Genomic DNA, 14,637 nt, shown 5'->3' on the forward strand with positions numbered 1-14,637 from the left:
GCAAGTCACTTAACTCCATTGCCTTGCAAAAACCAAAAGAAAAAGAATATGAGTTCAAGTAAGGAATTACTTTTTAAAAATAAAGTTTCATGGTTTTGCTGCTATAATTACAAATATAAAAGATAAAACTAAAAAAGGTCATCTATGTAGATTTTTAGATAATGATATATAGTATGTAAATGAGATTCTTGTTTTGGCCAAGGATTAGATGGGAAAACTTTCAATGTCTCTTTCAATTATTTTTCTTTAAGGGGAATCTAGGTGGCATAGTACATAGCAATGCTACGCATGGAGTCAAGAAAAGTACTTTTCCCAAGCTCAAATTCAGCCTCAGATACTTACTGTAAGTCACTGCAGTAAGTCACTTAACCCTGATTGCCTCATTAGCTTCATCTATAAAATGAGATGAAGGAAATGGAAAAAGCACTTAAAAAGCTTAACCAAGAAGACCCCAAGGGGCAGCTAGGTGGCGCAGTGGATGGAGCATCAGCCCTGGAGTCAGGAGTACCTGAGTTCAAATCTGACCTCAGACACTTAATAGTTACCTAGCTGTGTGGCATTGGGCAAACCACTTAACCCCATTGCCTTTCAAAAACCTAAAAAAAAGAAGACCCCCCCCCAAAGGGTCACAAAACTCAAGACAACTGAAAAATGAAAAACAACAAATTGTTCTTTAATGATACTTTATATAAAATATAGGAATGGGGGATAGAACTGTAGCTTCATTGGCAAAACATATTCCTGAGAAAGCAAACTTTCAAAGGTCAGCACTTTCTTTACAATTTATTATCTTGGACAGTTGCCTGGGGTACTGAAAACTTACATAACTCTCCCAACCATCATGTATCTGAGTTAGGACTTGAACTCAGATGGCCTTGATTCAGAGGCTAATTCTGTAGCCACTATACCATACTGTCCCTCAAAGAAAATATTCAAGAGCAATGTTTCTATCAAATCACATTTTAATAGAGTATTAAGGAACATTGACTTTGACAATCATCAGTCATCAATCAATAAGTATTTATTAGATTCTTACTAGGTGTTATTCATTGTGCTAAGTATGGGTGTACAAAAACAGACAAAAAATATGCTTTTAAGGAGCTCACATTCTGATGAGGAAGACAACAATAGAAAGTTTATCTAAGACCTTCAATTTCTCCACTCTTTGGTAAATGCATACTTTGCCTAGGTTGATATGGAATGGAACTCAATTTCAACCCATCTATTCTTTCTCATTCTCTGCAGTCTTTGTCCCTGTCCTATTCTTCTAGTTCTTTTCATATTTTTTTTATATATCATTTAACAATGGGACAGTTCATCCATTATCCCTCTCTCTGGCTATAATATGAGTGCACTATATTTTATACTCATAGATAACTTGGACAATGCTTTTATACACCACACATGGAAGCATACATTGGTAACTTTCTGAAATCCATTTACATCCACCATCTTTGTCTTTTCTTCTGAGATAGTCATATGTTATCTATGATTTGCAACCATAAAAAATTTACATGACAGAGACTAATTCACATCATGAAAAATATTGCCAACTAATACATGTTCCCAAATATCAACTTTGTGTAAACTTCTTCCAATCAATTATTAATAATTTTATACTATGGTATCCACTATGGAAGAGACAAAAGCATCTCTGCTTTCCAGAAGCTTCTAATATGGGAGGAGAATTACTTGATCATTTTGGTCCTTAAATGTTCCCTATTAATATCCATTTTCTTAGAGGTTTGTAAGAGAGCTTGAAGCCCTGTATAAGATGAAAATTCCTAAGTAGACATAGGATCATAGAATTAAATGAGACCTCAGAAACTATTTAGTACAACATTTTCAATTGACAAAAAAGTAAAATGAGACCCTGGAAGGTTAAGCCATTTGTGTGGTGTCACACAGGGAGTAATCAGTGTTTCATAGGCAGGTCTTCTGATTCTAAATCTAATATTCTTATCATAGTACCATTCTGCCTCCCATCATAAGGTCAGGCACCTTGTGAGATAGGTAAAGTGCAATTTTCTAAAAGCACTTTTAAAGCAATGGGTTCTTTCGTTAGGCAGTTTTATAGGCAACCATATGAATTGCATTTCTTAAAGTAATTAAAGCACTATATTTTGTAAAGTTTGCATCATAGAACAAGGTTGACCACTAGGTCATTAACTCTTTGTCACAACTCTTGAAGAGTCTCTATTATTAAAACATAGGAAGCTTGTCATTTGCATGAGTAAATGATTGTTCATATGGGTAAAAGCCAAGCTCCTTTGAAGTATGAATAAAAGAATTTAGAACATTATGGAGCTACAAATTTTGAGTGACACACTATTTTAGGGATCTTGGAGGTTATCTAGACCAACCTCTTTCATCATACTGATGGAAAAAGTAAAACCTGGAGAGGTAAAAGTGATATCCTCAAGGTTACACAGGTAGTAAGTGCTTAAGTTGTGATTTAGAAGCCAGGTTCTCTAACTTCAAACTTAGTTCTCTTTCCATGGTACCATACTTGGTGAAGATATAACTAAATTTTCTTCTATTGCATTTTAAAAAATGACTCATTTCTTCTTGTTCACCAGAGGAATTTTTAAAAGTGTATTACATTTGTAATACATTGTATTACATTTAAATAATATTAAGGTACAAAAATGCTGTATATTTGGAGTAGGTCTGAAATATTCCAAAGAAATATCATATTTCAATTATTTCTCAAGAGATTTTCCAAAGTGCAAATAAAAGGCCAAGAAGAATACTGAACAATATAAAGTCTATATAGTATTAAATGTCTAGCTAACAGTGAATCATATGATTCAATTCAACAAAGAAGGCTCCACTAAGTCTGTAATAAAAAAGTAATGAGGTTTTATAACAAAATTGAAAAGCCTTCTCTGAAATGCAGATATAAGTTTTTTCCAATACAAAGATGAGAGGCATTTGCAGTTTAACACTGGAAACTCACACAAGTGTGAAACCAGTGATAGATGAACCTTAAATATGCAGCAAATCTTTAGTCAAATACTTTAATCAAAAATACACAATACTCTAATAGCAGCAACCTGTCAATTTTACCTCTCCTGTTTACATTATCTAGCAATAAGAGTGGGGGAAGAAAGGAGTGGTAGGAAACCTGTTGCTAAAAATAATGATTTCTGATAGGAGAAAGGAACCACAGTTTTGTATATATGGGGGAAGGAAAGACTGACCCACCATGAAGTCATAAAATTCTAAAATTAGTAAGATTGGGGGATAGGGATGGGATCCATGATTTCATCAGTCTAGGGAACTCTTGAGTAAGGGAAACTCCCTCTGCTAATACAGCTTGTGACCTATTTTGATAATCTTAAAGCACTCAATAGAACATGCTGAGGAGGTAGTTCAGTGGATAGGACCTTGTGTCAGGAAGACCTGGGTTCAAATTTGACCTCTGATACTCATTAGCTGTGTGACCTTGGGGAAGTTACTTTACCTTGCTTGCCTTAGTTTCCTCATCTGTAGAATGACTTGGAGAAGGAAATGGCAAACCACCCCAGGATCTTTGTAAGAAAAAAACCCAAATGGAGTTAAAAAGACTTGGATATGACTGAAAATGGCTGATAAACAAAACATACTGAGGGATGGAGTAGCTTGTTAAAGGCCACACAATCACTGTTTCCCTGACTTTGAGGTCAGCTCACCATCCCCTATACTATGTTGCCATCCAATTCAACATCTTCATTTTTACAGATGGGAAATTAAGATTCCGAGAATGTAAATGATTAATTTAAGTTCAGGAAATGATTAACAAAACTAGGAGTTGAACCAGGTCCCCTAGTTCCTAAGTCATCAATAATAACAACAAAAATAATAACACAGATATTACAGAGACTACCACTCACCCTAAATTGTAAAAGTATATACCATGATAGGTAGCAATAGTTGTGTCACTCTCAGTGAAATTAAATCAAGTGTCTTCAAGATCCTAATATGTTCAAGACTGTACTGGGAACAGCAATGGCTAAAAGCAACATTGAGATATAAACCCCATAGAAAGGTTAAAATCTAGGAGGGCAGTAGAAATAAATAGTTTAGAGGGGAAACAAGGTGACAATAAACTAGGTAACAAGAAAATATTTAAAAACCCTTTAAAGATAACATTAGAAGGAAAACTATAGGGGCGGCTAGGTGGCACAGTGTATAAAGCACCGACCCTGGAGTCAGGAGTACCTGGGTTCAAATCCGGTCTCAGACACTTAATAATTACCTAGCTGTGTGGCCTTGGGCAAGTCACTTAACCCCATTTGCCTTGCAAAAAGAAAAAAAAAGAAGGAAAACTATAAGATAGTATATGACTCACCTCTAGTGAATTGTATGAACACTATAGTAGTTAAAACACTTTTTAGAGCAGTAATCTCAAAAATGGGGATCATGACCTGACCCCAAGAGTTGTGTGATCAATCAATGTGGGGGAAGTTATAGCAATTGGGTGCCTTATTCCCCTCAGTAATGCAATATGACTTGCTTTCAATAGAACTAAGTGGCCCTCACCTTCCAGTTTCTTCCCCCTCCCTGCTTCACTGTTATAAAGTTTCAGCTTCCCCAGGTCTCTCTATCTACTCTAAAATTATTTCATCCTTACCTCATTTTTTTATACATCTATCTATAAGTTTTTATAATAGGCATGTAGGTAATTATAAATACAAATGTACACACAGAGGAATTTTTAGCCCAATTTTTTTCTGATAGAAGTAAATGATCAGAAAAAAGTTAGGTAAAAGTTAAGGAAATGGTAGATAAGGATAAGACATTGCTAACAGATACAAAAGATTTTTTTTTGGTGCGGAATATAAAGGAAGACTCTGTAGAGAATGTGGTGCTCAACCTAAGGTTAAGGTGGAAGGGAGTAGGGAGAAAACTTCAGGCATGGGAAATGTGCAAAGGCACAAGAATGGCATATAAGTTATCATATAAAAATAGCCAGGAGGCAAGTTTGGTTATACCATGCAGTGTGTAAAATGGAACAATGTATCTGAAGCTTTAAAAATCTCCTGGAGTCAAGTTGTAAAGAGCTTTAAAAGCCCTGAAGCAAAGTTTATATTTGATCCCAAAGATAAATGAGAGCAACAGAATAGGAGAAGGGACATTGTCAGACTAATGCTTTAAGAAAATAATTCTGGCTTCTATGTAAAGGATGAACTGGAAAAGTGAGTCTTGAGGAAAGGAGGTCAATAAGAGACTATTGCAATAGTGCAGAAAAGAGGTGACGAGAACTTGAATGAGAATAGTATCTGTGTGAAACAAAAGAAAGAAGAGAATAGATACAAATGATGTTATGGAGAAGGAAATATCAGACTCCAGTATCTCTGCCAAGCAAATTCTTATGGGATCACCAAGAGTCAGGAACAACTGAAACAGTTAAATAGCAACAACATATCATGGAGGTAAAGTTGATAGAACTTGATAAATGTATGAGTGGAGTGAAGTAGAGGGAGGAGATGAGTATGATTCTGAAATTATAGGTGACTAAAAGGATAGTGGAAATTCATGTTATTATCATGGAAAATTAGCAACACTCCAGATGGAAATGGGAAAATTAGTCATGCCAATTATTATGCCAAAACTCCACTCTGCATTCTTATTTAAATGCCCTGGGTCTTATTTTTCTTGCTTATAAAATGTATCTAATAATGGCTCTCCTCCCTACCTCCCAGAGCTGTTTGGATCAAGTAAAATAATGTATATTCAAAAACTGTAAAGTACCAAACAAATATATGTTAGATGTTGCTATTATTATCATGAATAAGTTATTATTAATATATAGATTACAAAGCTCATTGTGATATTTACAAGAGCGAGTAATGATTTGTGCACCTTTATCTTAGCCAATCCAAGGTTTCTCAGAGGAGAAAAAATTAATATATTCTGAAATAATTCTTTCCAATCATAAGATTTCTAACATCACAAAGAATGATGATTTTGGTCTTTCTTCCTGTTTGAATCTTAAGTACAAATACTAAAATAAAAAAACAGTAGATAAAACAAACTTCTTGGGAGGCAGGGAATATTTCATGTTGCACTTTATATACCTAGCACTTAACATGGAACATAATACTTGTTAAATGAAATAGTCTATTAGAGGGAATTCACATATTATTTCCCCTTTTCAGTTCAGATGAGTACAGATATTCACAATTTCATGATATTCTAGTTTTCTCAGCAATCTTATTTTTATTGATAGATTTTGATTATATTTCTTCTTCATCACTAACTAAATCCTTTCTTCTTCCCCCTAATAGTGAGCCACTTCTTTTAACAAACATTAAAAAAGAAAAAGAAATAAGTAGTTCAGCAAAGTCAAATAACATCTTTCATACTCTTCAGTAACTTTTAACAAATACTTCAAGAAAATGGAATACTATTTAAGTTTCAATGTCTTCAAAACTATAAATTTCATAGTCATAAAACTCAAGTACTAGGCATAAAACACAATGTATTATTGTAATGTATTAAGACTCAATTAATTTGGGGTTGGGAGACAGAAATTAAATAATTCTAATCATTAAGCTGCAGTTCTGCAAATTTTTAACATCACTGAGAACAATCACATAGAAATTATTTGATGTTGATATGATTTGTAAATAAAATGAATTTTCAAATTAATTTACTTAAAGTGGATTCCCTGAAAAAGTTTAATATTCATTTTATCTGTGTCCATTTTATTTTTAAATGATAGAGAATGCTATTTTCTTACATTTAGATAAAAGACCACATTCCATATGCTGCATTATATATTAAAATATATTATATTAAGTTTATTAAAATTGAAATACATTAAAAATTACTATAGAGTTATCTGCTAAAATACTTTGTTGGCTGAAGTTTCCATTTTTAAGACTGTAGAAAGAGTTATAATATTTAGAATAGGAAAAGGTCTTAGAGATCATCTAATACAACCTCATTTCTCAGACAAGAAAATTGAAGTTGTAACATGAGTAAGGTTATATGTAATAATTAACAGCATCAAAATTTGAACCCAGGTCTCAAATTCAATATGTCCAAACAGAAATCATTATTTTTCCCAAAATGTCTCCTCAAATGTTCCCCTTAACTTCTCTATTAATGTAAAGGATCCCACCATTCTTACAGTCATGACAGTTTGCAACCTTATAGGGTCATTCTTGACTCTTCACTCTCATTTATTCCATATACCAACTAGTTACCTTTATTGTTTTTTTAACCACCATCTCTCCTTTTACCATATTATTTCTCCTATACTTCCTCTAGCTCCTTTCAGCATCAATTGAATAGTAATAAGGGAAGAGGAAGATATAATCAATCCAATATGGAGATTTGGTATGGTTTGATCAGTGATAGGACAAGATGGCAAAAATTCAAGAGTAGAGGATGATAAAGAAAGTAAGTTTTCATTTAAGATATATCTTAATATAATTTGGTAGATATTAAATATCATCAAAAAAGGATAGGACCAATTCTCAGGTTTGATAGAACAATAATTATGTGTGACATGAGAAAAAACACAGCTGCTTAATTCTAATTCTATTTATATTTTTCTCTGCAATTTTAAATGACTTTTAGATTTTAGTTTAGAGGATAGAACAAAAATGAATAATAAGATACTGATAGTCATGATGAGTAGGAAGATGATAAAAAGATAGCCCTTACATGCCTTGGATGAATTTGTCATCAGCCCCAGATGAATTACCTCTAAGAATTCTAATAGAATTAACAAATATGACTCAAGCTTCATAGTCAACTGTCTACAGAAGATCATGGAGAACAAGAGACATACAAAGGTTTGAAGTAGTGCAGATGTTCCAGTTTTTTAAGGGAAAAAATAGAACAGAAAAACACAAACATATGAAAGAAGGGAAAAATAACATAAAGAATGAGTGGTGATCATTGTCATGAGCCTTCCTGGCAGTTAGGTACTTTGAATTACCAGTGACTGCTGCTCAAGGAACTGTTAAATTCTGATGGAACCAAGTCCACAAATCTTGTAATGGGTATCTGGTCTGTCACCCTATGTGCCATATCTATTCCTGGTAAGTCCTTGTTAAACCCAGGACTCCTGGATGCTAATCCATTCATTGTCCACACCACTAACCTAGGCTGCTATCCTGATGCAGATGTTTTTAGTTTCAAAGTCATCTAAATTTAAGGATCAATTATTTGGGTTGCACTTTAATTAGTAGCTATCATAACAGTGCTGGTTGCTTAATTTATAGAGTCATAAATATAGAAATAAATTTTTGTCAGATATTCTGATACTATATACAGCATGTAAATCCAGGGATTGGCCATCAATTTACACATAATGGACTAATTTTATGAGAACTGCAAGGCTATACTACGTGGTTTTTAGTGTGTCCCTCTTCTTTTACTGTATTAAATCATCATTTTAAATCATGTCATAGTGGTCCTCATTGTAAGCAATCAAAAAAACTCAGAAAATTTAAGTCTTTTGGATCTTTGCCTAATTTAATGATTTTTCCTTGTGTTATACTCATAACCTGAGCCCTGCAGTAGAGGGTTGGCTATGTGCCTAGGAACACCTTCACATCACTCTGGAAGAGGGAGAATGCTGAATTGAAGGAAATTACCAGGAAAATGCTTTATTACTTTGAGTGCATAAAGAAGCTTGAACTTTGTATTAAAATATCAGTTTTAGTTTAGTTAAGATATGGCCTAATATAGAGAATGGGACTTGAGGTGAAGATAGCATAACCTGTCTCTACTATCTACTAGGTAGACTGGTACAAGCCACCCAGCCAAAAGCTCTTGATGAGTTTATGTTGCAAAACCAGTTACTGATAAATACTAGCAGAGATTCTTTATTGGAGGATTACAACTTCAATGAAATCACAGGCTTGCAACAAGAGTTTTCCAAAAGTTGTATGTCCAAATACTTATGCGCATATGATTTCATGTATTCAACCAACTGTGTGTTCATTGTTTATTTTATCTAGATTAGATTCTCTCTATAGTGTCTATTTGCACTAGAAATGTCAGACTTCCAATGGCCTTTCAACATTTATAATACTTGTAGCTTACGACATTTTTTTTCATACTATGCATGGAGGACCTACATAGAAAAACCTTGATAAACAATGTAATGACTGAGAATGGTCTTAGATATCTGCTTAATCTTTTTCTCTAGTCCATTCAGAATAGGCATTGATTTTCATGAAACATTCAACAACAGGAAGACCAAATCTCATAATTAAAGTGACTTACCTCTCCTAAGCCTTCTAAATGATTCAATCAGAAGTTTTGTTTTGACTGGCAATTTTTAAAGGCCATTTCTTTTTCTGTATCTTAGAATAAAATAAATAATCATTGAAGAAGTGCTAACTAAAAACAAAACCACTGGAAACAACAAAGGCATATGTAAAGAAGTCTTAGGAAAGGAAGCAAATGAGTACAAAGCATAGCGAAAAACTAAAATGCTAGAGATACTTCCAAAGGTGGGGGCCCTGGTATCATGATTTCAAATATAAATTGGAGGGAAAAAATACAAGAGAGACAGTTTTGGATATTCTTTTTTAAACCCACTCAACTGCCTCCTTTTGAATAAACATAAAAACCATTAGTCACTTAAGTGAGGAAAAAAATTGTTCAGGGTCCATTTCATTAGTAATATTCATAAAATAAAAAGTTTAACCTAAATGCTGGCAATTCATTTTTAATTAATCAATCAATAAGCATTTATTAAGTGCCTGCTATGAGTCTGCACTGTGTATTAAAGCTAAAATACCAAAACCAATAATAGTCCCTGCTCTCAAGGATTTCTATCCATTGGAGAGACATATAAAAATATGCACAAAATAAATAAATGCAAAATTGTTAAGGAGGGAGATCAGTAGCACCTGATGATATGTAGAAGGACTGAGCTAAGTCTTGAAAGTTATAAAAGATTCTATGAGGCCAAAAAGAGGAAGGGGATTGTTTAAGGTATGGGGAGCATGGAGGCTGGAGAAAGAGTACTGGAAATGATTAACGGAAGAAGGTAAATTTGTCTAGATCTTGGAGTGTGGTGAGGTGAGTAATATATAATGAGGTTGGAAAATCTGATTGGGCCCAAGCCTTGAAGGGCTTTAAAACATCAAACAAAGAGATCTAATTTTTATCATAGGAGCAATAGGAAACCTCTAAGTCCATTAAATAAGATTGTGATACAATCATACCTGCATGTAAGGGAGATTACATTGGCAACTGCTTGGTGGATGGATTGGAAGGGGGGAGAAACTTTTGGCAGGGAGACCAATCCAGAGATTGTGGCAATAATCTATATCAGGGAAGTTGATGAGGTCCTAAACTAAGGTGGTAGTGAAAAATAAAAAGGATAAAATAAAAATGGATGTAGAAATGAAAGGCAGCCTTGTACAGTAGAAAGAACACAGGGTTTGGAATCAGATCTTGGATTCAAATTCTCACTCTGAAGCTTAAGACCTTTATGATCTTAGGAAAGTAATTTCCATGGGTCTCAATTTCCTTATCAGTAAAATGAGGAAGTTGGACTAGATAGTCTCTAAGATGTTTTCCATCCAAAGATGAGATTCCATGACATGTACAATGGCCAGAATGGATTATGTGACTTCTAACCTCCCATCTGTTTTTAGTCTTGTGATTAGTGGTTTTATTTTAGACTTCCAGCAAACTGCATATCCTAAACTACATCTACACAATATCAGTGACTTAAATGATTCGAAGTCATGCCAGTTGTTCTGGTAGAGCTATTTTTTATATTCTTGTTCTGTCTCAAGGTTTGGTTCTTTTGTGTGAATTTTGGCATATCAGTTGAACGTTTTGGTCTTAAGTTTCTGCGTTTATAAAATGAGCTAGATAAACCCTTTCATCTCTATTAATTCCCACTCTGGAAGGAGTCCTGGCTGTCCTCATTGGACATTTCCTCTCTTTCTCACTTTTAGTTGCCTCATCTACTCAATTGCAACCACCTGATCAAATCAGATCAGTATCATCCTTCCAGTTCTGGAAAATATAATCAGGTCAATTTTATCAAAACTCCTTTGTGTCATTCTATATTTGTAAAGTGCTTAGTACAGTGTTCAGTCTGTGGGGTTTTCTTACAAAGATACTGGAGTGGTCTGCCATTTCTTTCTCCAGTATATCCCCTTTTGTTGTGGTACAGTCTTTTCAGGTCAAGTCCAACAAGAGTTGGAAACCCATTTTGGGTTTTCTTGGCAAAGATACTGGGAGCTTGCCTTTCCTTCTCAAGTTCCTTTTAGAGATGAGGAAATTGAGGCAAGTGACTAGCAGGTTCACATAGCTATTAAGTGTCTGAGTCTGGGTGTGAACCCAAATCTTCCTAACTCCATCCCCTGTATCACCTAGCTGCTCAGAGCACTATACAAATATTAGCAATTATTATTACTCCTTGTGGCACTATTTACAATCCTTGTAATTTTACAAACCAAAATATACTTCTCTGGTCACCATCCCTCTGTGTGTATCATCTCTCCTATTATGATATATCCTTCTTGAGGGCAGGAACTTTCTTCATTTTTCTATTTGTATCCCTAGTATTTCGCAAAATGCTTGACCCATAAGTGATAATGAAATGCTTTTTCATTCATTCATTCATTCATTCTGTGATTCTAGTAACACAACCAAATGAGATTAGTCATTTGTTCATTGATTCATCGCTCCTCAAGTGATCTTCTATGCACTCATATGTTTACATGCTGTTTGATGCTATAGAATGTGAGTACCTGGGAATGTCTGCTTGTATTGTCTTTTTATCTCCAATATGAAGCACAGCAGGATGCCTTTCACATATAAGCACTTGTTGGATTGGATTGAATTTGGTGATCAATAAGCAAATAGTAAAGCCAGTCAAATATATAGATTCAGCCTAAAAGACAGGGTGGTAAACAGGTTCTTCAAATAGTGGTTGCAGCTGTAACTACAATTCTGATCCCAGTTCCCCTTAGAAGCACAAGAAAATCTTTACATGCCCTCAGATTGAAAGGCATTATTAACTACACATTTGTCTATTTAACCACAAACAAAATTAATGTCCATAGGATTAATTCCTAACAAAAAGGATAGTAATAAAAATGATACCAACAAAGACTAAGGGTAAATTCTTATTTAAATTAGAAAAAAAGAATAAGATATTTGGAATTTTTATACATTTTCCACAAAATTAATCTCTGTTACCTTAAACAAGATTTTATACCTTGATTACTGGATTTTGTCACCTGGGTGTAAGGGTGGGATTAGCTAAAGAGGGCACCCTATGTTCTGCTTGATTCCAACTTATTTGGAGGTTTATTAAAGAACCTTCATTTGGATATGAAGGAGCATTTTCCTATTTCCTATCATATGCATGTATCCTTTGTCTCCTCTTGGCTTACAGAATAGTGACTAAAATGCCTTTTATTTGATTGTAAAGTTGAAACTGAGCATGCTTAAATGGAAAAAGGTTTGAAAGAACAATCTCTCTTCCTTGAAGGCATGTAGAAAAGAGCAAGCAATGGGCTTCTAGATAGAGAAGGGGTATTGTGTTCTCTTTCCTACCTGGCTGCCATGAATATATACAATGCTTCTATTTCTTTTGTCCCTTGTTTTTCTTCTTTCCTGATCTAAGGTAAATGAATATCAGAAATAGAATAATATAGGGTTATGACCTTGTCAGACTTAAAAGGTCAAGAGAAAACTGGAATTCCTTAGTAAGAATTCACTGGTTAACTACAGCAGCCAAGTCTGGTGAGGAGACATTGCAAGTTGACCAGCCCAACAAGAAGTCAGATCAGCTGAGCAAAGGAGTGAATCAGATATCAGCTACACCCTGTCCAGGAATGAACTTGGGAATAAAGGCAGGAAATAATTCCCAGGGCCAAGAAGTATGCTCCTCCCTCCCCCAGATTTTGGATGATGCTGTTATTATTTGGTACTTGTTATACTTCCTCTGTGAATGCCATTTATAAATGTTCATTGAAGTGAGCTGGTTAATTGTTATTAGGGAGATATTAACTAGTTAAAGTATATAGGAGAACATACTAAGTTATGGTTCATGAGTGATAGAATTTAAAAAAACCCAATTTCTCAAAGTTACTCCCAAATGATGTGGAGAATTGTGAATGTAGCAGAAGCAAAATCTGTGAAATGGCTGGAGGTTCCCACTCTTGAAATTATGCCTCCCTTGGACACTATTGATTATATCCTGTCTCTCCTCGACTCTGTTGTTTGTTCCTATCCTCTTCGCTTAACCTTGGCCTGGACGCTGGTGGGCAGGAAATGACATGTCATAATTGGACATTAAGTACCTTGAAACAGGAAAGACCAGCACATAGATTGCCATTGGAAATTACCTGCTCCAAGGTAAAGACCACATGCCTAGGCACCACCCTCTGTCCAGCCTACAATGGAGGGGTATTGAACAGGAAGCACTGCCCCTTAACTTCAGCTGAGGCTACTGTGCCAAGATTAATTAGCAATCCACATGACTTTTCTTTAAACTCTTCTTTACTTTCCTATCATTTTCTTATGTGTTGTAACTTCTTTTAATAAATCTCTATTTTCTTTCCATATCTGCATTCCCAGGTCTGAATCATGATTCATGATAGACAATAATCAAACTCAAGTGGCAACACTAGGACCTTGAGGGGAGAGGTTGTTTTTTCTTTGTCCTTCAGTTTTGAAGAGGAACAATGACATTATGAGGTAAGGGCGATGTCTTAACTTGCACAAGGATTGTATTGAAGTGAGTCAGGGTTGCACAAAATCATTAACCTTAGTCTCTCTTCCAGAATCATTAAAGTACAGTAGCAAGAGAACAATCAAGACAAGTAAATAAAAAAAAAAAGCAAGATGACTAACAGTGGTCAGGGATGACCTTGGCATCTTTGATGTTGAATCAAGCTTTAAGCTCCATAGTTCCTGCTTCAACTACCTTCATAGCTATTGAAAAAATTTGTTTTTATCTGCCCATTTGGCTGGGGAGGGGAAATCTTCACATGTTTGAATTAGATATATCCTATCTCACCACTGGATCTGAGGTCTCTCTATTACTGGGCAAGCCACTTAACCCCATTTGCCTTGTAAAGAACCTAAAAAACAAAAAACAAAAAAAAGTGGATGAGCAGCCTTCAACAAGAAGTGCTAGCCTAAGAAGAGAGGTAGTGGTGCTCTGAGTACATAACTTGCTAGTGTGAGTGCAGGTTGGGTGAATGAGCTCTGGAGCAATTACATTTGTAAATATTTTCTAAATATGAGTTCCTGCTCAAAATTCATTGATATCAAAAGTGGTAGAAATTTAGAGAACTGTCCTTAAAAAAAACTTATAGTCTTCTGTATTTGCAAACTTTTCATGGAATTTGGAGAATATCATTATTTAGCATGGTAGCATCCATTTCAAATTCTATTCTTAGATTTTTATGAATTAGTGTAAAGTCAAGGCAATTGTGTCTGTTTCAGCAGAAATGATTTGTTGAAGTCACAAGGAGATGTTGAAGGTCATATTAGCAGTACAAGAATTTGTCATTGGTTGATGAAGAATAGCAGGCTTCTGGAGTATAATTCTGTCAACTTCATTGTGTCTTTCTTGGTATCCAGCAGATGGTAAATTTTCACCTGAAATTTTATTTTACATAATTTTACCATTGAATTGAATAATCT

Source organism: Macrotis lagotis, chromosome 4, assembly GCF_037893015.1.
Source record: "Macrotis lagotis isolate mMagLag1 chromosome 4, bilby.v1.9.chrom.fasta, whole genome shotgun sequence".
In the NCBI taxonomy this organism is placed as follows: Eukaryota; Metazoa; Chordata; class Mammalia; order Peramelemorphia; family Peramelidae; genus Macrotis; species Macrotis lagotis.